At 43.1% G+C, this 25,762-nt stretch overlaps 1 protein-coding gene across 3 annotated transcripts in view; it reads right to left on the bottom strand.

The window, feature by feature from the left end:
* The window catches only part of WWOX (WW domain containing oxidoreductase), a 1,340,377-nt gene that overhangs the window by 813,975 nt on the left and 500,640 nt on the right, over nucleotides 1-25,762 (bottom strand). The gene's annotated exons all lie outside the window — the stretch shown is intronic.

A 25,762-nucleotide genomic window follows, 5' to 3' on the forward strand; every position in this document is an offset into this window, starting at 1 on the left:
GAAATCCTGAAAACCCGACTGGATTGCGGCTCTCGAGGAGGGACTTTGAGACCCCTGGCTTAGAGCCACTTCATTCAAACACTGTTGTAATAATATTTAAACCACTTCATTTAAATAGGATTTGAATATAGCAGAAACATGCAATCCCCATCCTCCACCAAGGAATGTATCATAACGGCTATTTAAAACATAGACTCTACATATTATAGAATATAATACATATTACATAGGCTCCATATATTATCTAATATAATAAAATGGTAAGCCGCGCATGCGCACTTCCTAAGTGTGCGCCGGTTTTCCGTGAGCTGTAGCGACACATAGGAATTGCGCATGCGCGGCTTACGATTCTTTGAAAGACGCGGCGGTGGCTACTCTCACGATCCCCGCCTGCGTCGGACTTCCGACGCAGGTGAGGATCATGAGAGGAGTCACCGCCGCGTCTTTCAACTAAAAAAAAAAACAAAACAAGGCGGATGTCGGCCCGATGGCTGGAGTTCACCGCTGAGTCCGGTGAGGAGTGCTTCCCTCAACAGGAACCGTCGGGTCTAATTCAAATACTCCCGGCAGGTCGGGAGGGGGCGGAGCAGGCTCGCACGCCTGGCGGGGACCGGACAGGAACTAGACTCCCTGCAGGAGCCAGCCTGATGGCTGGAGATCACTGGACTGGACAGGGGGAGCAGGTAAGGGGGTGCTGCAGTACAGGAGGAGCAGGGAAGAGGTGATTCTGGACAGGGGGGGAGGTAACAGGAAGGGAGGCTTACTGCTGGATAGGGGAAGCAGGGAAGAGGTGCTGCTAGACTGGGGGGGGGGGGGGAGGGGAGGTAAAAGGAAGGGAGAAGGACTCCTGCAAAGGAGAAGAGCTACTGCTGGATATGGGGAGCTGGAAATGGGGTGATGCTGAACAGGGGGAGATAAAAGGAGAAGGGCTACTGCTATATAGGGGGAGCAGGGAATGGGTGGGGGTGCTGCTGGACAGGGAGGAGGTAAAAGTAAGGGAGAAGGGCTGCTAGCACCCGTTAATGTAACGGGCTAAACAACTAGTAGAATATATAATAGATTCTACATATTATAGAATATATGTAGAATTATATTACATTACATAGAATTACATAGATTCTACATATTATAGAATATAGTAATGACTGCTACTAGTATTTCAATAAAGAGCAACTGCAAATACAGAACTAGGCCATGGGTTATAAGAACATAAGAACAGCCTTACTGGGTCAGACCAATGATCCATCAAGCCCAGTAGCCTGTTCTCACGGTTGCCAATCCAGGTCTCTAATACCTGGCAAAAACCCCAAAGAGTAGCAACATTCCTTGCTACCGATCCAAGGCAAGCAGTGGCTTCTCCCATGTCTTTCTCAATAACAGACTATGGGCTTTTCCTCCAGGAACTTGTCCAAACCTTTCTTAAAACCAGCTACGCTATCCGCTCTTACCACATCCTCTGGCAACGTGTTTCAGAGCTTACTGCTGGGCTGCTGCGGGGCTAAATCTCATCCTTTTCTTCCAAAGAAGTTATTACCCTACTAGCAAACCGAATATACATGCTTATCTTTAGAAAATGTCCTTTGACCTCACTGGTTCAGCGAAGGCACAGAGAGTCATTCCCAGTATCATACAGAATCAGTGGCATATAAGCCTAGGAAAAGAAATTCCTAATATTCAATATCATTTAACAGCCATAGGCGCTGATCAGTCATAACCCGCGTATTTCTTCCAGTCACGTGTGGGCACCCATACAAAACACCGTTTTACGTAAAACTGCCACAGCTTAGGTACAAATTTCTACAAACACTTGCAAAAATGTATTGATTGATTTGGTTCCTCTCAGAACGAGTCACAGAATTACATACTGTAACAGACTATCCTAGTGTGGCAGGACGGCCTGGATTTCCAGGAGAGATTAGTAGCTATAAATATATTCAGGACACAGATTCACATAAACTAAATATTTTCTTTTTATTATGATTGCCTCGTACAAAAATACAAAAGGTGTTGACTTACCTCAGCTAAGCTGCTCACTCATAGGCAGTCTGCTGGTTCCCAAGGCTCTGCCTTAGCCCATCCCTAGGGAATCTGGGAGTTCCTCTTTCTCTCTCTCAGGGACCTCCCTGACTGATTCTGATCTGAGGCAGAAGTATCTTTATGTTTTATTAATTAATTAATCTATATATATAAAATCGGATGTATGTATGTATGTATGTGCCGCGATCACGCAAAAACGGCTTGACCGATTTGAACGAAACTTGGTATGCAGATCCCTCACTACCCGGGATGATATGTTCTGGGGGTCTCGTGGCCCACCTGCACACGTGGGCGGAGCTACAAACAGATAATCGGATTTCACCCATTCATGTCAATGGAAAAAATGTAAAGAGCTGCCAACGCAAAAACGGCTTGCCCGATTTGAACGAAACTTGGTATGCCGATCCCTCACTACCCGGGGTGATATGTTCTGGGAGTCTCACGGCCCACCTGCACATGTGGGCGGAGCTACAAACATAAAATCAGATTTCACCCATTCATGTCAATGGAAAAAATGTAAAAACTGCCTCCGCAAAACCGGCTTGCCCGATTTGAACGAAACTTGGTATGCGGATCCCTCACTACCCGGGATGATATGTTCTGGGGGTCTCGCGGCCCAACTGCACACGTGGGCAGAGCTACAAACATAACTTCAGATTTCACCCATTCAAGTCAATGGGAAAAATGTAAAAAGCTGTGGGACCGATTTGAACTAAACTTGGTATGCTGATCCCTCACTACCTGGGGTGATATGTTCTGGGGGTCTCGCGGCCCACCTGCACACGTGGGCGGAGCTACAAACAGAACATCAGATTTCACCCATTCATGTCATTGGAAAAAATGTAAAAAGCTGCCAACGCAAAAACGGCTTGACCGATTTGAACGAAACTTGGTATGCTGATCCCTCACTACCTGGGGTGATATGTTCTGGGGGTCTCGCATCCCACCTGCACACGTGGGCGGAACTACTAACTGAAAATCAGATTTCACCCATTCATGTCAATGACAAAACTGTAAAAAGCTGCCAACGCATAAACGGCTTGCCCGATTTGACCGAAACTTGGTATGCAGATCCCTCACTACCTGGGATGATATGTTCTGGGAGTATCGCGGCCCACATGCACACGTGGGCGGAGCTACAAACATAACATCAGATTTCACCCATTCATGTCAATGGAAAAAAAGTAAAAAGCTGCCATTCTCACCGTACTTCAAAAACGGCTTGACTGATTTGAAAGAAACTTGGTATGCAGATCCCTCACTACCAGGGGTGATATGTTCTGGGGGTCTCGCGGCCCACCTGCACACGTGGGCGGAGCTACAAACAGAAAATCAGATTTCACCCATTCATGTCAATGGAAAAAATGTAAACAGCTGCCATTCTCACAGTAAATCAAATACGGCTTTACCGATTTGAACGAAACTTGGTATGCAGATCCCTCACTACCTGGGATGATATGTTCTGGGGGTCTCGCGGCCCACCTGCACACGTGGGCGGAGCTACAAACAGAAAATCAGATTTCACCCATTCATGTCAATGGAAAAAATGTAAACAGCTGCCATTCTCACAGTAAATCAAATACGGCTTTACCGATTTGAACGAAACTTGGTATGCAGATCCCTCACTACCTGGGGTGATATGTTCTGGGGGTCTCGCGGCCCACCTGCACACGTGGGCGGAGCTACAAACATAAAATCAGATTTCACCCATTCATGTCAATGGAAAAAATGTAAAAAGCTGCCATTCTCACAGTAATTCCAACTACCTGGGGTGATATGTTCTGGGGGTCTCGCGGCCCACCTGCACACGTGGGCGGAGCTACAAACAGAAAATCAGATTTCACCCATTCATGTCAATGGAAAAAATGTAAAAAGCTGCCATTCTCACAGTAATTCCAACTACCTGGGGTGATATGTTCTGGGAGTCTCTCGGCCCACCTGCACACGTGGGCGGAGCTACAAACAGAACATCAGATTTCACCCATTCATGTCAATGGAAAAACAGTAAAAAGCTGCCATTCTCACAGTGCTTCAAAAACGGCTTGACCGATTTGAACGAAACTTGGTATGCAGATCCCTTACTACCTGGGGTGATATGTTCTGGGGGTCTCGCGGCCCACCTGCACACGTGGGTGGAGCTACAAACAGAAAATCAGATTTCACCCATTCATGTCAATGGAAAAAATGTACTCAGCTGCCATTCTCACAGTAAATAATAAACGGCTTGACCGATTTGATCGAAACTTGGTATGCAGATCCCTCACTATCTGGGGTGATATGTTCTGGGGGTCTCTTCACCCAAGAATTTATATGTTCTTGCTCCTGGAGGTGAAACTAAAAATGTTGTTTATAATCAAGTTTTGTGTTTGTTGTATTGTATTCATTTTGTCAAATATTTCGCATTATAATTTGATTATTGTACTTTTTATAAAGCTGTAAAAATATAATTTCATTAACCACTATAAAGTATCTTTATTTGAATCCATTTACTGTGTTATTGCTATAATTAAATACCCGTGCAACGCCGGGTCATCAGCTAGTATTTCATATAACGCTTAAGCATGTTACAAATCTAAGCGGTTACAATAAAATACAGGTACTTAAGACTTCCCTATCTGTCCCTAAGGTTCACAAAAACTAGGTAAAGTACCTGAGTAAACAATTATTAAAATAAAAAATAATAATAAAAAAAAGATATAACAAAATTCCAAGAATGATGAGGAAATAAAAAAAGAAACACAATTAAATCACAATAATAAAGTACTGCTTTCCTGCCTGAGTCCTGCCCCTTTGACTCAGAAGTGAGCTCAGATGTGCAAGGCACTCTGGGATACTGTAGTTCGGTCCCTCTCTAGTTAACTGCTTGGTGGCGATGGAAACCCCTTTTTCTGTCACACATACATAATACAGAACGGGTACTTAATAATTCCAGTGGTATGTGGTTTCAATTGCAGATGATCAATACATGGAGTAAGTTAGAATAGAGATCTATATACAAGAGGTAAGGAACATGAGTAGGAGAAGACACAAGGGTAGTGGGTAAGTATAATGCTAGGTATACGGTTCTTTTTGGGGTTAACACTGTTTTAGATTACGGCTTGTTCCAGAGTTTGTAGAATGTGGTCACAAGATACATATGAGTAGTGGTTTATATTCAAGGAAGTTACGAATATAGGTATGAGAAGATACATAGCTGGATGCATAGTATGACAAAGGCTATATTGTTTCTGACTACATATATAGTTTAATAATAATAATTTATTTCTTATATACCGCTATACCGTGAAGTTCAAAGCGGTTTACATTAAAGATACATTTTGACAGTACATGGGATACATCACATCAGATTACAGCTAATTCCAGAATTGATGGCTACGATGGAAGTTTCATTGCCGAGTGCATCGGTCTGAGTGAGTTCAGGAAGCAGGTTTTCACTGCTCTCCTGAAGTTTAGTAATGAATCTGTTCTGCAAATTTTATGTTTCCCTTCATCAGTGCTGCTTAATGACTGGTTAGCCACTGACGGTGGATCTAAACGGCCATCCTTGATTATAGCAGCAAAGAATCAAGAAACGAAAATGCAAAGCAACAGAACCGCTGCTATATTTTCTGTAATTTTTTTTTTTTTTTAATTTATATCCTTTTACATTTTCACCAAGCATAATAATCTTGACAAAGGATCAGAATATACAAAAAGAAAAAATTAACATATAAATACACCTAAGTGTATATTAAAATACAATCAGTTATTTAGTCCACAAATATTGGATTCAAGAAAAGAAATTGTTATATTTTCTTAAGTTAAAACAAAGTACACAGCAGCCTAAGGGCTCCTTTTACTAAGGTGCGCTAGGGCTTTATCGCGCGGAATAGCGCGCGCTAGACCTTGAGCTGTCATTAGTTCTAGAAGCGAAGCGCGTGGTAATTCCCAGCGTGCACGAAAAACACTAGCGCACCTTAGTAAAAGGAGCCCTTGCGATCCTGGACAAGTGTCTTAATCCTCTATTACCCCAGGTACAAATTTGGGAGCCTTTTCACTATGATGCAGTAAGCATTAATGCATGTTTACTGCACATGAAGAAGGACTACCATGGGGTGCGCTCAGGTATCCCACTGAAGTTTTTGCATATGCACACACTAGCCATGTGCTAAAAATTACATTTTTTTTTTTGTGCTGGGAGTGTGTTTGGGGGCTAATTGATTAGCGCATAGACATTGCCATTCACTAACCAATTAGTGCATGGTTAGTGCAGAATCCCTTAGCACCTAGACAACAGATGCAGTTAAGGGCTCATGTGTTAATGAAAATATTAGCCTATGGTCATTATTGCAAGCATGGAAAACACAGCCTTTTTAACAGCCTCATGGGAAACCCATGTGCTAGTTATAGCACATGCCATGTTTAGGGCCCCTAAGAGTGTAAGCCCTCTGGGGATAGGACAGCGCTTCTTCATCTAGTCCTGAAGGCACGCCACGCCAGTCGGATTTTCAGGATGTCCATAACAAACATACATGAGATTAAGTGGTGATAGACTCAGGAGTAATCTAAGGAAATACTTTTTTTTACAGAAAGGGTAGTAGATGCGTGGAATAGTCTTCCGGTAGATGTGGTAGAGAGAAAGACTGTGTCTGAATTCAAGAAAGCATGGGACAGGCATGCGGGATCTCTTAGGAAGAGGAGGGGATAGTGGATGCTGTGGAAGGGCAGATTGGATGGGCCATTTGGCCTTTAGCAGCCATCATGTTTCTATAACTATAAAGCTCTCTGACCTCACAATGCAAGTGATAAGAGACTTAGCCTATAACCATAAAGATCTATAACCTCACAATGCAGGTGTAAAGGTCCTTAACCTATTGTGAGAAAAGATAGTGGATGCTGCAGGTGGGCAGACTGGATGGGCCATTTGGCCTTTATCAGTCATCATGTTTCTATAACCGTAAAGTTCTATGACCTCACAATTCAGGTGTAAAGGGCCTTAGCCTATTGGGAGAGGAGGAGATAGTGGATGCTGCGGATGGGAAGACTGGATGGGCAATTTGGCCTTTACCTGCCATCGTGTTACTATGTTTCTATATATACCAACAATAATCACAGCTTTAAATTCAAATTAAGTTTTTATGTGAAAAACTCAGACCCTGAACCCGTGAAAAATAGTGTGATAACACCACCTGAGGTTCAATAGGAGACCATCATAGTTTTTCACTGTCCCCATATACCATCCATACAATATAACATAATAAATACACCAGGTACTTATCTGAATTGGATGGATTATCGCTATTATAGAACCACAGAGGTTTATGAAGTGCCAAGTGCAATAAAAAAGCAAATATTAAGTTGATTGAAGAAAAATTGACTCTAATGACCCTGTCCCCTCGACTCGAGTTTCAAGTCTTCTTCAGGGAAGGACACTAGTAATCCAAAACACAAATATAACTATTAGAAAAAATCCTATCTAAAAGCGAACACAACCAACTATTTAGGGGCTCAGGAAATTAAATGATTTCCCATAAAGATTAAGCATTTTAATTCTCAATCGCAAAACTGTATATAAATACCTGTTAGTGGCGCAAAGCTTCAAAGAGGTAACCTTATCGGGACGGGCTGACCGAAAAAATGAGAATGGAAATACTACCCCGGGACACTCCATATATTCCAATCCCACCGGAAATGACACAAATGTGCCGGAACTGACGGAACCCCAACCAGGAAGTAATAGTATACCCACGCCGAGGTGTTACGTAAGCAACCATTCAATTTCATGATTTAAACCATGCGGGGTCAAAGTTTGCCATTAAGAAATGTTTACCTTGAGAATTCCCCTTTGTCTGCCTCCAACCACATGGAAGCATTTTCCCGTCAGAACAATAGGCAAGCAGGTTATACAACCATGTGGTACTTTTACAAGTTATAGCTGTTATAAATGTAAATACTTTTATCCCCACATGAAAACCAAGAAAAGCAAGAATACCTTCAAGTCTAAGTGTAATTATAAATAATGTTGAGAAATAAGTAAACTGAGCACTTTCTTCACAAGAGTTTTGTCTGGAGCATAGGAAAGCTCCTGAAAATTGGGCCCCTTGTCATCACGCCTTTTCAGTTACCGCAGTAGCTAATAAGAGATTTATTAGGTGAGCTGAAATGCAATTTATCTTGAGCACTTCATGACTGGATAATCAAAAGCCCACTGCTCCCCACTCTACACCTCTGCTCAAAATCTGTTACATAACCCAGCTGCAGGTTTCATCTGTAAAATGGGACTATATTGCTTCCTTGTTACTGTATACCCAAATATAAGTTGATCCGAATATAAATCGAGGCCCCCTTTCCCCCAAAAGGAGGAAAAATGGTTGACTCGAATATAAGTCGGGCGGCTTAATATTCAAGTGCCCTGCCCTGTCAGGTTCTGCACCCAGCACCCTCTCTGCCAAGCTCTGCACTCAGCCCCCTTCCCTCCATTCCTCCCCTGTCAGGCACTGCACCCAGCACCCTTCCTTCCTCCCCTCCCCTGTCAGGCTGTGCACCCAGCACCCTTCCCTCCATCCCTCCCCTGTCAGGCTTTGCACCTAGCACCCTTCCTTCCTTCCCTCCCCTGTCAGGCTCTGTACCCAGCACCCTTCCTTCCTTCCCTCCCCTGTCAGGCTCTGCACCCAGCACCCTTCCTTCCTTCTTTCCTTCCCCTGTCAGGCTCTGCACCCTTCCTTCCTTCTCCTGTCAGACTATGCATTCTCCCTCCCAGGCTCTGCCCTCTGTCTCACCCCCCCCCCACCAGAGATCGGCAGAGGTATGCAGATAGGGCAGGGAGGAGGAAGGGGGGCAGACCTATGACCCTGGCCTAACGCAGGAGTAGGCATGGTTAAGGGTGGCACCAGAATTAGGCATCACTAGACGTCTCTACGCATGATTCTCTGACGCACCTACTTGTCAGAAATATGGGTCTTTAAAACCCTGGCCTACATGTCCAGCATCTTGGGTCTGTTATAGCTGTGATTCTGGAAGCGGTGCCTGTTGGAGATGGTCAGGCGGCAGGCGCACCGCTTCCAGAATCAGCTCCTAAGTGTACATAACAACTCGTGCCCTATGCTCGAGCCTAGAATCGCTGCAGATAGAGCCATAGTCCCCTCCCTCTGCTATCCTAGACCCGACTTTCATTTGATCCATAGAGCTGTAAAGAGAATGCTTCCCCCACCAATGAAGGCCTTAACTGCTAACTTTCAACAGTGTTAATCAGTTAAATGCCACTGAAAATTAGCGGAGAGCCCCAGAAAAAGCAATTTAACTGTCTATGAGCTTCAAATGGTCAGGCCTAGAGAAGCAGAGCAGGAAGATACCGCCTGATGCCCAGCCATTCACGTTCTCTTGCCACTGTGATTTCTGGGGAGGGGCGTCAAGGAAGGCTACCAATGCCAGTGTCTGCCCAGAATTATGCACTGGTGGGGAGTTCTGCACAAATTCTACCAGGGGTAATCAGTGAAACAAATTCCTACTTTTACACATCCCGAATTGTATTTTTCTGGACAACAGAATATGACGAACGTACATGGGTGTAACTTTTTGTTTGGAAAATGTGACTTTATTCACATAAATTATTCTTATTTGTCCATGATGAAGAGCACGAGTCAATGTATGAGTATAATTTCACATTTGTGATTTAAAAATTACAGCATCCTTTTAACTCCCTTAAGGAATTAAGCAGCAACAAGCCCTTCTCTTTTGGTTATTTTTTCCTTATTTGTCTTTTGTTCCTATCCAAATTGTATTTCTAACCCTATTTCCTTTTGTCTCCCGTCCGTCTGACTCATTTATCCCCTTTTAATATGCCAAGTATTAGTTGATGTTTCTCTGTAATTGTTTTCTTTCTCTATGTGTTAAAGGTATTTTTATGATGTTCATGCTCTGTTTTCTCTTTTATATTGTAAACTCGCTTAGAAATTGGATATGTGATTGAATCAAATTTTAATAAAACCTTATAGCAATTTTCAACGGTGAAGCAAACACATTGTTCCTTTGAAAATTCAATAAAGATGTACAAGGAACTTCAGTGTGTACTTTGCTGACCTGATAATGTTCCTAGTACTAGGGTACCCCAGTAAAGCTTTGGAGCAATGAAAAAAAATAACATTTTTCAAGTTACTTTTTTTCTTAACACATATTTCATGAAAACGAAGCTTAAAATAAAACCAAACAAAGCTAGATGCTCTCTGTGATAAAATAATTGTTCATCTCCCTGAAGGGTTAATTAGGTTCGTCTGTATTTTAAAGAGAGGGTGAATTAGCAGTTTCAACAGATGTTCTTTAAGGGGAATGAGTTATTTGGGAGATGATCGGCCATTGGAAGATCTTGCCCCAGTAGGCCATAAAAATTAGAAACATCTAGCTTTAGAGTCAAACATTCTTGAGTCTTTATACAGAACAATGCCACTTCTTGCTAAATTATGTGTATTCCACATTCTGCCTCAATAAGGGCCTTCCTTTCACTGAACAAAATAATTAAGAGGTCTTTAAAACTGATGCTTTAATAGCCTGTAGTGTATTTCAGTAGCATGCTTCCAATCTGACACTGGAGACAAATGCACTTTCAGTTATGAAGATCTAGCAGTTCCAAATTAAGAAAGCAAAACATAACCTGCGATATGAGGACATTAAGATTCCCCTCCAGGCCAGACACATTCAAAACTCTCGATGGCAGATTAAAATCTTCAAGTGGTAGCTTATCGGGCGTTTAGTCCCTCCTGCCCCTCCCCCCCAAGAAAAAGCTTGGATCATTAAATCGCATTGGCCTTTTTCATAACTAGGTAACTGATCGACGGCTGCATAACGTCTGTGTAACCGATTTGTGACGGCATTTGTAAAATCCCAGCATGCTGAGCTACGGTGGTAATTAAAAGGCAATAGAAGGAAGTGTGTAAAAATTCACTGCCTGGCTGTTCTGTTGAAAAAGTGCTGCTTCAGTGCTATCGTACTGCACTCATGGTGAGGGACTGTAGTTAATGCGAAGACATTAACTGCACGCTCTGCTCGCGTTAAGTATGCCCAAACAACAAGAATTTAATTCCGTGCAATTCAATCTCCATTGTTTTGCATGCTGTTTACGCAGTAAGGTTCACAATGAGTGTCTCAGAAATCACAGAACTGTTTGCCTAGGTAGGAAGTTCAATTAGGAGCTTATTTGGGGGCTATATGATAAAGACACATAAAACAGCCTCAAACCTGCAGAAATCATGGGTCAAATTCACCCGCGTAAATTCACAGTGGCTCCACTAGATCTGAACGTACGCCCACGTGCGTCCTTAATCATTCACACTTTGCAGGGAGTTTTTTTTTTTCTCTCCTATTTTATTTTAATGAGCGTTTTAGGTCTTTCCCATCACAGTTTATGGCATTCCTTTCAGTATAATTATATTTTTTTTATTGTAAATCACCTGTATCCCCTTTGCTAGGCGATATAAACTGTAAACTCCATCCAAACTATGGCCCCAGGAACGCCTACAGAGAAATAGGTGTATTATTGTCACTATTGTCTAATTCCATTTCTCTGTCTCCACAGATCTCTAAGTTTTTGCCTCAACACAAACCTGTGACCTCGTCAGTGCCCTGATTCCACTATTTAAAAAAGGTCCTTTAAAGCTTATAACTGATTTTATTCCTGCTCTTCCTGTGGGGACTTCCTCCTTTCAACTATTACAGTTATACAAGACTGTCAAAGAAGCTGTCTTCTCCTACCACACCGTTCTCTCCTCTGCTCTAGATATCCTTGCTCCTCCTATTCCACGTTCTGTAAGTTGCGACAAGCCCCAATCCTGGCTGACCTCCAACATCCGCTACCAGCACTCCTGTGTACAATCTGCTGAATGTCTTTGGCTTAAATCCCGCACATGTTCTGACTTCATACACTTTAAATTCCTGCTGGCATTCTTCCAGTCTGCCCTCTCCCTTACACCCATTTCATCTCTCAGTTCTAACTCTTCCCGTCTCTTTGCCACACTCAACTCTCTACTCAAAGTGTCCTCATCTCCAATCCTCCCTTCACTCCCCCCCCCCTCTAGACGAAGGCAGAGTACTTCTATGACAAGGTTCGCAAGATTCACCTTGAGTTCTCAGCCAAGTCACCTTCAACCACTCCCCCCTTCCAGCTGTCCATTATGCCAATCTTCTGCCACCTTTTCTGAAATTACTGTAGAGGAAACTGCGTATCTTCTCTTCTTTTCCAAACTTGCTGTATGCTCCTCTGATCCGATTCCTACCCACCTACTTGGCGCAATCTCTCCCATTGTCATCCCCCCCCCCTATTTGTCACATCCTCATCCTATCATTTTCCACAGCAACGGTTCCTGATGTCTTCAAACATGGCGTATTTACACCATCCTTCAAAAAATCCTCATTAGACCCCACATCTCCCTCCAACTATTGCCCTATCTCTCTCCTTCCCTTCTTATCCAAGCTACTTGAACGTGCTGTTCATCGCCATTGCCTGGACTTTCTTCATTCTCAAACTATTCTTGATCCACTTTAATCAGGCTTCTGCCCACTCTATTCTATGGAAACTGTCCTTGCCCTTGTACAGTGTCTGCAACTATGAGACAAACGTGTTTTTTTCTGCTACATAGAGCATTTTGGACCCCGGTTTGTTTACAGAAGTTAGATAGCTCTAAGTCTAATAGATCCTGGAACTGTCATCTTGAAGCTGGGACTTTAGATCATTTGCTATTCTACTGTCCATTGATTCTTGCTTTTTGGAAATCAATATGGGGTCAAACAGTTTGTTGGAAAATCTGGCGGCATTATCGTATGATACTGTACTGTTAGGCATGTCAATGAGGGTTAAGCGCCAAATATCCTCTAATAACAAGCTTCTACTTATTACGACAGGGGTTGCCATACAACAGATTATGAATAATTGGAAAAATTGGGAGAGGATGAATTACAGTTTCTGGTGCAACTCTTTATGTCACATCTATAAAATGGAAAGGATAATAGCCACACAGAAAGGGAATTTTAGAAGATTTCAGGATATTTGGAAGCCATTAACAAAATATTGTAATGATTGAATATTATTTTTCCCCTTAAATATGCATGTCCAAGGTGGGTGGAGGGGGGAGGGATATGTTGGTCTTCTTATTAAGGTAAGGAATATGGGAATGGGGATTATTATATGTTTTCTTGAGTTTAAAGCCTGTTATTGATTAGGGGGAGGGGGGATAAATTCTGATATGGATTTTAACAGAATATTAAGTGTTGTATCTGAGTTTAAAATGTTATATATGGTGTTACACTTAATGTAAGTTTTTAAAAATGAATAAAGAATTTTTTAAAAAAAGAAGTCTCTAACGACCTGTTCCTAGACAGAACCAAAGGCATCTATCCTCGTCCTTCTAGATCTATCTGCTGCTTTCGATACTGTTGATCACGACCTACTCCCCAATATGCTGTCTTCGCTGAGATTCCAAGGTTCTGTTCTTTTTTCTCTTTCCCATTGCACTTTCAGTGCATGCAGTGGGAGATCCTCCTCCAATACTGTCCCACTATCAATTGGTGTACCTCAGGGCTCTATCTTTGAAGCTCTCCTTTTCTCCATTTATACTCACTCCCTCGGTGCACATGGATTTCAGTATCACCTCTATGCTGATGAATCCCAGATCCACCTCTCCACACCAGATAGCTCTACAGGAAACCAGACCGGTCTCTCAGCCTGACTGTCTGACACTGCCGCATGGATGTCTTATCGCCATCTAAAACTGAGGGCCAGATGCTCTAAAACTGCCATTATAATGCTGTGGTGCCAGTAAATTGTCTGATTTGAAAATGGCAATTGATGCTGAAACAATTTCACATGCAAATGAGTTTTGAGGAGGTCCACTGTAATACCATCCGATCAGGCATTGGAGAAAGCACTGACATGTGCAGAGCCAGCAGGGGAAACCAAAACATGCACAAAGCTGGCAGGAGAAGCCCCAAAATGGCCTCCTGCCACTCAGATGTTCGGGTAGGAAGAGTAGATATGTGTGTGCTAAATATGCACATCATCTGTGCCCATTTAAAAAAAAAAAAAAAAAAATTAAGTCATGCTGGGACCCACCCCCCCAATGATAGCCCCCCTCTCTCCCTCCTGAACTTTAAAAAAATAAAATAAAATTGGTAGGAGGGATGCCTACTACCTCCTGCTTTGGCCATAAAAAAACCCACATCCATATAATGGTCATCAGGAGGGATGCCCACACCTCCTGCCTCAGCCACCTGGACTCTCCCCCCTTGAAGATCGGCAGGAGGGATGCCCATTCCCTCCTGCCTCAGCCAACCAGGAATGCCCCCCCCCCCATGAAGATCAGTTGGAGGGATGCCCACTCTCTCCTGTCTTGGCCACATGGATTCACTCCTCCATGAAGATCAGCAGGAGGGCTGCCCATTCCCTCTTGCCTCAGCCACACAGACCTCCCCAGTGAAGATCAGAGGAGGGATTCCCACTCCCTCATGCCTCGATCGCCTGGACCCTCCCCCAATACCTTATTCAATGAGCAGGAGGGATGCCAGTCCCTCCTGCCAGCAAGCCCACCTCTTTAAATTGGCAGGCCTTTGTCTTCCCAGTGAATCCTTGGATGCACTAGGAGGGGCTTAAGATTCTGATTGGTTCATTTGCCTAAGGCCCCTCCCTTAAGCGAGTTGTGGTATTCAGGTCACCGAGGCAGGAGAGAGTGGACATCCCTACTGCTCTGCTGACTTTTTTTTAAGTTCAGAGAGTGGAGGAGGGGGCCGTCTTTTTTTTTGGGGGGGGGTCTCCCACCATGATTTTTTTTTTTTTAATGTTTTAACGGAGACACATATTATACATGTGTAATACACACACAATATCTGTGCCCATTTAAAAAAAAAAAAAAAGCTGTGTTATTTTAACACTACCGGCACCTTCAGACCTGTTGGAGATTTTAGAGCGTTAACAACTGGCGCTTTATTTTGTGCCTCAACTGGGTAATGTACTCATTTTAATACTGATGAGCTCGTTGCAATCCATTTACATATGATTACTCTGGCCAACATTCATTTTGGTGCCTCAAATGTTAGACCTGTTTCTGCGTATATTTGATCTGCTGAGTCCAAAAATGGCACCAGTTATCTCCTATCAGATCTAGTTTTTTTAGATACAGAACATGCGCCATACACCATAAACGGCTCCGCCCCCCCTATCTAAACAACCACCTAAACCAGATCTTTACCTTAAGACAAAGAAGAACTCCGAACCCTTTTGCCTTCCCTCCACTCAAGGGCACTCAGCGCAAAAAGATGTTTGATAACCTTCTGGCGACGCAAGCAGCAAAACTTAACCACTCCATCTCCAACCTGTTGACGGCAACGGGCGACTTCAAAACTTTTCGAAAAGAAATCAAAACCCTACTTTTCAAAAAATTTATCCAGATATCTTAACCCAACCCTTCCCCCTCTTCCTAGATAAATTCTCCCCCAAAACCTCCACTTAAATAATCTCTTCCTCCCCAAAACACCAACCAAGTATTCAGATCCCTGAAATGTAACGTAATCTTATTTGTACTCTAACTGTAATCTATTTGTTATATCACACAGTAACGTAGTCAATTTAATATCCAATTTGCAAGTTCTTCCGGAATTAATCCAGCTACCTCTCCTCCCTTGTAACTAAAAAAAACCCAAAAAAACCCCAAAACTGTTGTAACTTCACTGGAAATGTCCAGTTAGCTCTTTTGTAATCCGCCTTGAACTGCAAGGTATAGGTGGAATAGAAGTCCCTAATGTAATGTAATGTAATACCACCCTTCACTCTGCTCATCCATTAAAAAATATTTTAATATAAGGCTCCTTTTACGAAGACGCGTTAGGGCCTTAATGTGCGGAATAGCGCACACTAAATTGCCATACGTGCTGGCCACTACCGCCTCCTTTTGAGCAGGTGGTATATTTTCGGCTAGCACGCGCTAATCCGGTGCATGCGCTAAACGCTTAGTGCACCTTCGTAAAAGGAGCCCATAGTGTTTAAATTAATATATTTTAAGTATGAAGGAAACATATTAAAAATTTAAATTAAAGTGTACAACATGAAAATCTACTTAATTCATACCAAAAGCACAAGTTTATGATACAAACTTTCCAGTCATTCGACACATAAGAAGCTCCTTTTGTAAGACTTCTGAGAGTTGGATCTACCAGGACAATCCCGCTTAAGATTCCATCAATAGTCTGCCATCATGTGTTCATCCCATCTTCCTTGGAATCTGGCTTCCATTGTTTTTATGACTTGGTGAAATCTTTCACCTTGTTCTTTACTTAAGTTACCAAGGTTCTCTGGAAAGCGATCTAAGTGACTGTGCAGATAACGGACTTTAACACTCATGTTACAGCCAAGCCTGTTGAAATGAAAGAGCATATATTCTACTAATTGTGCGTCGTTGTCTGCCTTCTGGTTGCCAAGAAAGTTTTTCACAACAAGAACAAAAGAAGACCAGGCACATGATTCAATTTCATTCATTGATGCTATGAAATGTGGGTCATTTATAAATTGCCTAATCTGTGGACCATCAAAAATTCCTGCCTTTAGTTTTTCCATGGTAATCCAGGTAACATATGTGCTATATATTCAGTGCACGAACCACCTTTATTCAAAGCCTTTACAAATTGTTTCATCCGGCCTAGCTTTATATGTAGTGGTGGCAGCATGATTCTATCTCGTGCTACCAAAGGTTCATTGATTACATTATGTCCTCCAACAATCATATATTCCCTTGGAGGCCAATCTTTTTTTTTCCCAACAGAACAAAGGCAATTTTGTCATTTGAGCTCTACATTTTTATGCCAGTGTGCATTATAGGAAAGGAAGTAGACGGAAAGTTGTGAAACAAAGGTCATTATACACAAAAAAATGTGGGTAATTTAAATACATAAATTTCCCATTCAAAAACGAAAGCTTGTTATGACATCCTGATTCTGCAGAAGAGATCTTTTAAATAGCGGTAAAAAATTAACAAACTCAATCATATCTAAGAAACTAGAGAAAATGCAATTTTCTGAATCAGTGCCCCAAATAACCCCACAAACAGTTTAAAAAAACCAAGGAACCAAGAAAAAAATATTTTTGTTGGCCTGTGTCATCGAATGTTTCTACAAACCATGGAAAAGACATCAATTAGCTATTTTGGGCATCGATAGCTGAAATACTTTGATGCTAAACAGGTTAAAACTGGTTTAGCATCGATTGTTAAATGTACAATGAGTTTCGAGTATATAGACGTGAATCTGGCTAAAACACTCTCCTCCCTCCCTGTCTCGTCAGCTGGAAGTCTTGGGGTCATCTTTGACTCCTCTCTTTCCTTCACTGCTCAGATCCAACAAACTGCTAAAGCCTATCTCTTCTTCCTCTTCAATATTACCAAAATCTGACTTCTCCTTTCTGAGCACACTATCAAAACCCTTATCCACCCTCTCATCACCTCTTGGTTAGATTACTAAAACTTGCTTCTCTCAGGTCTTTTGCTGAACCATCTCTCCCCCCTCCAATCCTTGCAAAATTCTGCTGTACAGCTTATATTCCATGAGAGCCACCGTACTCAAATTACCCATCTCCTCAAGTCACTTCACTGGCTCCCCATGCATTTCCGAACACAATTCAACCTCCTCTTACAGACCAACAAGTGCACTCACTCCGCAGCCCCTCAATGTCTCTCCTCACATGCTTCCACCCTTGAATTCTATTTATTGGGCAAATTCCTCCTAACCGTATCCTTCACCTCTTCTGCGAACTCCAGATTCTGTCCTTTCTATCTTGCTGTGCCATATGCATGGAACAGACTACCACCTCTTGCAGTATTGAAATCCAAGCTAAAAGCCCATTTTTCGATGCAGCTTTCAACTAACACCCACTCACTGTAAGTTACCTATGTCCATCCTATCATTCTCTATGCAAGAAACTCCCCAACTCCTATATGTCCTGTCTGTATACCCAAACTAAATTATAAGCTCTTCATAGCAGGGAAGGTTATCACACATCAAATGTACGGCACTGCCTATGCCTTTCAGCAGTAGCATTTTGCATGTATACCCCTTCCCCATGAATAAAACGGGGTTAATCCCCCCTCCCCAATAAAACTTACAAAATTGCCTCCTCAATGTATCCATGAAAACAAATTTTAGAAAAGGTACTCTTTAATGGATCCTTGAGGCCAAACTTTATAATTATTTCTATACTGAACTACTTTGGGACCCTTTTATTAAACTGCGGTATAATTTGGAGTGACTGTGGCTTAACTCAGAACTTCACTGTGTGGTGGTAGCTGCAGATTGAACGCTGCATCTATTGTAGGTGCCCCCATTGTTTTCCATTGCAGGTCATATAATAACAATTGAATTAAAATATGGAGCCTCGTTTTGGTGAGCACAAGAGTACTTACCCTGTTTCCCCGAAAATAAGCCCTAGTTAATATTGACCCCCGAATGTCCCCGACACTCCCTGACTCTATCTCTGGCACTAGTGCTGCCTGATTTGCCAAAAAAATTGGATTCATTGATTCAGCAACCCCCCCACCCCTGCTGCTTTAGGAGGTCTGGGAGCGGAGGTATGTCAATCTCACGGTGGGAGGGTCGGTGGGGTTCTGCTGCACAGGGGGTTGGAAGGAAGGGATAGAAAGATGCTGTACAAGGGGATGGATGAGAGGGGAGGAAGATGCTGCACATGGGTGGGGGGGGAAAGAAAGAAGAAGAATTGGGGTAGAAGAGAGATGATTGTTGTAATGAAAAAAATAAGACATCCCCCCGAAAATAAGCCCTAAGGCGTTTTTTGGACTCAAAATTAATATAAGATGCTGTCTTATTTGGGAAACACGGTTATCACCTCCTGTTTAGGACATGGTAAATAGTTCTACGTTAACTCTGTGTTAATCAGCACATGGTACGCACAGAGTGTTAACTGCCAAAGGCCTGCCACTCCCACTCCCATTCCCACTCTGCGCCATGCCTCCTAAAACCAAAAATTATTAAAATGCAGTTTGCCGCGTAGTAGCTGTTCAATTGCTGCAAAGCCCATTAACAGAGCTCTGTGTTAACAGCTAATATGGGGTAAACCGTGTTACCCCATATTATGTTCCCGAAAAGGGCCCCGCTCTGCGCCTCTTATCATAATCCATTGGGTTCGTTAACCCATGAACAAATGTACGATACACTGCTCTGCACCGCTTAGTGGTAGTCAGTGGCGTAGCGAGGGTGAGAGGTGCCCCTCCCCCGCCCTCTCCTGCTGCGTGCTCACCCCTTCCCTTGCCCTGTACCTCTTTAATGTTCCCAGTATGGGCTTGATGGACCATTGGTCTGACCCCGTAAGGCTATTCTTATGTTCCTTTTTTCTTATGTAACCCTGACTAATTAAAAAGCAACATTCACGGGACTCCAGGAAAAGAAAATAAGACCATGGAATGGGCCATACTGGGTCAGCATTCTCTCTCTGACAATAGCCAGTCCAGGAAGGAACAGTTTAGGTTAATGAGCGCCAATTAAAAGAAACCAAACAATGAGGAGAGAAGTTCCCATGGGCGTATGCACAGAAAAACACAAAAAGTGGGGTATCAACAGTAATTTAAAAAAAAAACCCAAAAGGCCACCAGTAAATGTCAAAAATAAAAACAGTCTTTATTTTCAAGGATATCAAGTGTGGTGGACTCGACGCGGCCGTGTTTCGGCCAAGAAGCCTGTGTCAGGAGTCAACTCACCCTTATCATAAATCCAGTCACATCGACGCGGTCAATTAACATCAATAGTTGGTCGCTATCACCCGATTACTGATGGTTCAGAGCTCATTATCCAATTTATTTGCATACCCGTATACAGAATCGTGGGGAGAGCGTTTCCAAACACTTTTGAAAAAAACATACGATGCGGCTGATGGAGCTAATTCGCAGCCAAATCAGTTACGCTCTACAGCGGTCTCTGGGCTCTTTTGAGGTCTCTCTGTTTTGAAGCTGTACCATGTCAAGCACACCCTGTATATGTTAATAATAGACATCTTAATCCTTGTCTTGTGTCTTATTATACAAAATAAAGCAAGCATAAAAAAGACAACATGAAAAATGACATGCTAACTTATCCAGGATAAATATAAAAATAAGAACAATTACATTTTTTTGTTTAATGTGGTGAGTGCGTAATTAGCAAGTTCGTTCCATAGCTTCTGGCGAAACCCTGTTTTCCACAGTACTAAAAGCACAGTCCTCTGAGATTTGCCAGTCGCACACTTTCTTGTTTGACTGCTCGCTGATCAGGGCGCTTAGTGGTGCACGAGGGCTGCTGACAGAATATTCCTTAGGAGCGCTAATGATAGCAATCCCAGAGCCAGAAACAATCTATGAAAAATAAATCTCGCTATCAAAAGCAAGCCAAGGCTGGCACTCGGTCAAAAGACAGAAACAAACCGGATTTGTGTTAACATTAAAAGGGATCTCATTAAAAACAAACCTTTTCACTCGTATTAATTCATTGTAACAGCCCCTATTAATGAATGCCTAGGTTTCTAGGTAACCGTGAATTTAATAAACCTGTACAATGATAATTAAACTCTATAAATACTTTATCTCCTTAATCTTCCTGACTGGCCCTTTATTCCTTTGGAGTAAAAAAAAAAAAAAGAAAAGTGATCCATGCTGACATTCTGAATAACATCAGCAAACTAAGTGCATCGAGGAGTGATAGCTGAAAGTGGATTTAACTCTCAATAATGTATGAAAACCACACGCTGGGTGGCAAAAAAAACATCACAAAAGTGGCAGTGCGGCAATCTGCTCCTTTCATCTGCAGCCAGCATTTGTGAGGGAAGGTGCCGCTCCAAATGAAAAGCACAATCGCTCATTTGTGAGCAGATGTCCCTCAACCGGCCGGCAAGGCTTTATTTAAAACGCCCCGCTGCTGGGGAGCAAGTTCCACCCCCACCGATTAAATAAAGGGCACCGTCTATATTCAGGCAGCAGGTTGTTTACACGGAGAAGGGGGTGTGAAGGGCTTGGAGAAGGTAAAGAAAAAAATCACGCGGAGAGATGAAGAGGGGTTTTCCCAAACAAAAGTGCAAAGAAATGCTGAACTCATTGCCGCCCTTGTGATTGAGCGCCGCACACGGGGTAGGGCTTAAGAGAATAAAGCAGGGGAAAGAAACCCTAACAAGGAAGGCTTTTTTTTCCCCCTCCTTAACGAGTGGAGTTGCCATATGAGTTCCCTTGGATCCCTACAAATGTGGGTGAACAAACAAGCTGCAGGCGATGCCCTTTTATCGGGCTGGCAAACGATGCTTCTGTCAGGTTAGCCCCGACATGGGCAACTCCGGTCCTCGAGGGCCGGAATCCAATCGGGTTTTCAGGATTTCCCTAATGAATATGCATGAGATCTAGTTGCATGCACTGCTTTCAATGCAGATTCATAGGGGAAATCCTGAAAACCCGATTGGATTCCAGCCCTCGAGGACTGGAGTTGCCCATGTCTGGCCTAACCTGACAGAAGCATCGTTTGCCAGCATTAGTTCGTTTAAGAAAAGAAGGTTGACAAACATCTGTAGATGTTGCTTTTTCTTTGGCCTAAATAAGATATGGGCAACTCCGATCCTCGAGGACTGGAATCCAATCGGGTTTTCAGGATTTCCCTAATGAATATGCATGAGATCTAGTTGCATGCACTGCTTTCAATGCAGATTCTATAGGGGAAATCCTGAAAACCCGATTGGATTCCGGTCCTCGAGGACCGGCGTTGCCCATGTCTGAGTTAGGCCAAAGAAAAAGCAACATCTACAGATGTTTGTCAACCTTCTTTTCTTAAACAAACTAATGCTGCGACCAGCCTTGGTAAACAGCGAGCTGCAGTTTGCCTGAAGAACGCACAGCTAGGCACGCGGAAGACATTTTAGGCAGCTATTATAAAATAGAGATCTACACTCAACTTGTGCACCACGATTTACACCAGGTTCAGCAGGCTTAAGTCCTCGTTTCCAAAGTTGGACACGGATGTCTACGTTTAATGCTAATCAATAAAGGGCGCTGAGCACAGATTTTTCCCAGCGCCTGTTTATAGAATCTGGCCCTCAATGTCTGAATATTTACCATATGCCAGGGGTGTCAAAGTCCCTCCTCGAGGGCTGCAATCCAGTCAGGTTTTCAGGATTTCCTCAATGAATATGCATGAGATCTATTTACATGCACTGCTTTAATTGTATGCTAATAGATCTCATGCATATTCATTGGGGAAATCCTGAAAACCAGACTGGATTGCGGCCCTCGAGGAGGGACTTTGACACCCCTGCCATATGCGGTGCACTCAAGCTACAGACCGGTCGCACTTAGAGCCCTCTTACCTTCTGAAGTAGCAGGAGAACCTTAGGAAGGATTCTCAAACTAATCTAATCTTCATTTTATATACCGAATCTACTCCCTAAGGAGCTCGACTCGGTTTACAGTTCGTTTAAAAATGAAACATAACAAGTAAAAACTGTGGGATAAAAACAGAAATTGGTTATATTAGATGGATGGAAAAAGTTAGAAAAAAGTATGTTGAATTGCTTAAAATTACTCAGAAAGGGATGAAGAAAATGTGGAGCGGCATCCCAGTGGCTGGAAAAAGTTGCAGTGTCACCCAGGAACAGGGAACACTCCAGAAGAGGGAGGCTTTTAGAGCAGGGGTGTCAAAGTCCCTCCTCGAGGGCCGCAAACCAGTCAGGTTTTTAGGATTTCCCCAATGAATATGCATGAGATCTATTAGCATACAATGAAAGCAGTGCATGCATATAGATCTCATGCATATTCATTGGGTAAATCCTGAAAACCCGACTGGATTGCAGCCCTTGAGGAGGGACTTTGACAACCCTGCTTTAGAGCCTCAAACCCCTATCAAAGAAGGAAGTGATGCAGGGGAAGGATTGAAGGACTCCAGCACCTCTTAGGGTAGGAGTTGGCAACTCCGGTCCTCGAAGGCCAGAATCCAGTCAGGTTTTCAGGATTTCCCCAATGAATATGCACTGAAAACAGAGCATGCAAATAGATCTCATGCATATTTAAAGGAGATTTTAAAAAATACAAGGTGTGTGGGGGGGAGGGAGAGGGGGGTATGTCGTTTTTTTGTGTACTGAATTATAGTTTTAGCGAATGAGATTTTCATGTCTTTAGATAGGCCGTCCCATTTAAGCAAGCCACACCTAGTACACAGGGGTTGTAAAATCCATGTATAAGCCGCGGCCTATCTATGGGGAAATACGGTACTTATTAACAGCACTGAAATTCAAATAAGAGAGATATATTACAATGTCAGTGTAATACTTATGAAACACTTAATAAGCACACATCAGAACATTCAAATAACAGAAATATGATGCTAATGTTTATCATATAGCCAATGGGTCAACTGCCGATATTAGAAGGAGACAAGATGGGTGGTACAGAATGCATTGGGATAGACAGATGGGAGGCAAAACTCAAGGCAAGTTGTTTATACTGTTGAACAGGTATAAAGTGCTTATTTAGTTAGTCCTGGTGCAGAATGAGTAATATAGTAGAGAGTTGCGCGGGGACAGAAATCCCACCCATCCCCGCTCGTCCCCACCAGGATCCTCTCCGTCCCCACCCATCCCCGTCAGGATCCTCTCCGTCCCCACCCATCCCCGCAAGGAATTACCTCCATCCCCGCCCATCCCCATAAAAAGCAGCAATTACTTCTGACATGATCATCAATTCCACAGTTTCTTTTGTGTTTGTGCTGCTGTTTTCCTTGTGGAATCTCTTTGGTGGAACCCTTTTTTTCGTTTTCTGTTCAGGTAATTCACTTATAAACCCCCTCTTTTACTAAGGCTGACATGTCCATTATATTATATGGACGAACCCTGCTTCCAAAGCCTTCCATCCCCGTGGGAGTCCCGTTGGCTAGAGGGGGGTCCCCATGGGAGTCCCGTGGGCCAGAGTGGGGTCCCCGTGGGAGCCCCGTGGGTTAGGAGGGGATTCCTGCGGGACCTGTGGGATTCCTGCAATCCCCGTTCCCCTGCAGACATCTAGTGTATAGTCAATCACTCTTGGGTGAAGAGCCAGGCTTTCACCTCCTTCCTGAAGTCGAGGTAGTCTGGAGTTAGACATAGCCTCTCTGGGAGTAAATTCCAGAGCATGGGGGCTACTCCCGAGAAGGCTCGCTTGGAGATCTGTGTTCAGTTTTGGAGGCTGTTCAGAGGATAGCAAAGCACCTTCAAATGGTAGGAGCTTGCACAAGAAGACGTATGAAGAGAGACTATAATGGTCACGATAGCCTTTAGCGCGCCTTAGTAAAAGGACCCCTTAGAGTTGACTATGTATACCCTGATGGAGGGCCAGATATTTTAATACTTGAAAGATATTTATGCATAAACAAATCTTTTTTTCCAAAAATGGGGGGGGGGGGGGTTATAGAACTAAGCTGAAAGTAAGCTGCATTATCCGAGCAATTGCACGAGCTTGGTGATGTTGACTGTTTTAAGACTTTGTTGAAAACGCTTTTGTTTAGGGAGGCATATGAATGCTGATTTTTTATTTCCTTTAAGTGTTTTGAAGATTATGTTTTAAATTAAGAACATTAGAGCATAAGAAGTGCCGTACTGGGACAGACCGAAAGTCTATCAAGCCCAGTATCCTGTTTCCAACAATGGCCAACCCAGGTCCAAAATACCTGGCAGAAACCCAAGGAGTAGCAACATTCCAGAGCTGAGATTGTGATGTCACAATGCCTCATTCCATCAATGCCTAAGAGCCAACCTCAGCAGTGATGTCACAATGGCTTGACTCACTTAAGAACATAAGAAGTGCCATCCTGGGACAGAATGAAGGTCCATCAAGCCCAGTATCCTGTTTGCAACAGTGGCCAACCCAGGTGCCAAGTACCTAGCTAGATCCCAAGTAGCAAAACAGATACTATGTTGCTTATCCTAGGAATAAGCAGTGGACTTCTCTTTTTGGACTCCACCAAGAAATGTTGATAGCGCAGAATACAAATTTTTAAATAAAAGCAACAGGAAATTGCATTTTCACAGAAAGGGTGATGGATAACTGGCATGCTTTTGAGAGGAGAAGTGGCAGGGACACAAACGGTGGCAGAATTCAACATGACGTGGGATCAACACAGATGATCTCTTTATGAAAAGAAGATGGAATATTGATTATGTTCACTCAAAGCAATAATTGATGACTTTTATACTTTAGAACTAATACTACCGTATTTCCCCGCAGCCTATGTATGGGTTTTGCAAGCCTGCAAAGTAGATGTGGCTTGCATAACTGGGGCAGCCTATTTTGTTTTTTAAAATCACCCCCCCCCCTTACCTCTCTCGAGTTCTGCGAGAACTGACGGCAAAGCCATGCAGGAAGCAGCGTGGGGCCAGGCTGGAGATCGAAAAGATCATTCCTGCCTTACATCGCTGGCCACAAGATTTGAGGAGGCAGCCGTCCAGCGAGGGAGATAAGTGGGGGGAGGGATGATTTTTAAAAAACAGTATAGGCCACCCCAGTTACTGGTAGATAAGCTGCAGCTAATACAATGGGGCGGCTTATCTACCAGTTTTTAAACTTGCCTAGGCATTTTCTGTGGCCTATACAAGAGGGCGGCCTATATGTGGGGAAATACGGTAGTTATCATTTCTATAGCATTGAAAGGTGTAGGCAGTGCTGTACATTTTAACATTCAACAGTCGGTCCCTGCTCAGAAGAGCTTATAACCAGATTTGGATGGACAGACAGGA

This window comes from Geotrypetes seraphini, chromosome 4 (assembly GCF_902459505.1).
Source record: "Geotrypetes seraphini chromosome 4, aGeoSer1.1, whole genome shotgun sequence".
NCBI lineage: Eukaryota > Metazoa > Chordata > Amphibia > Gymnophiona > Dermophiidae > Geotrypetes > Geotrypetes seraphini.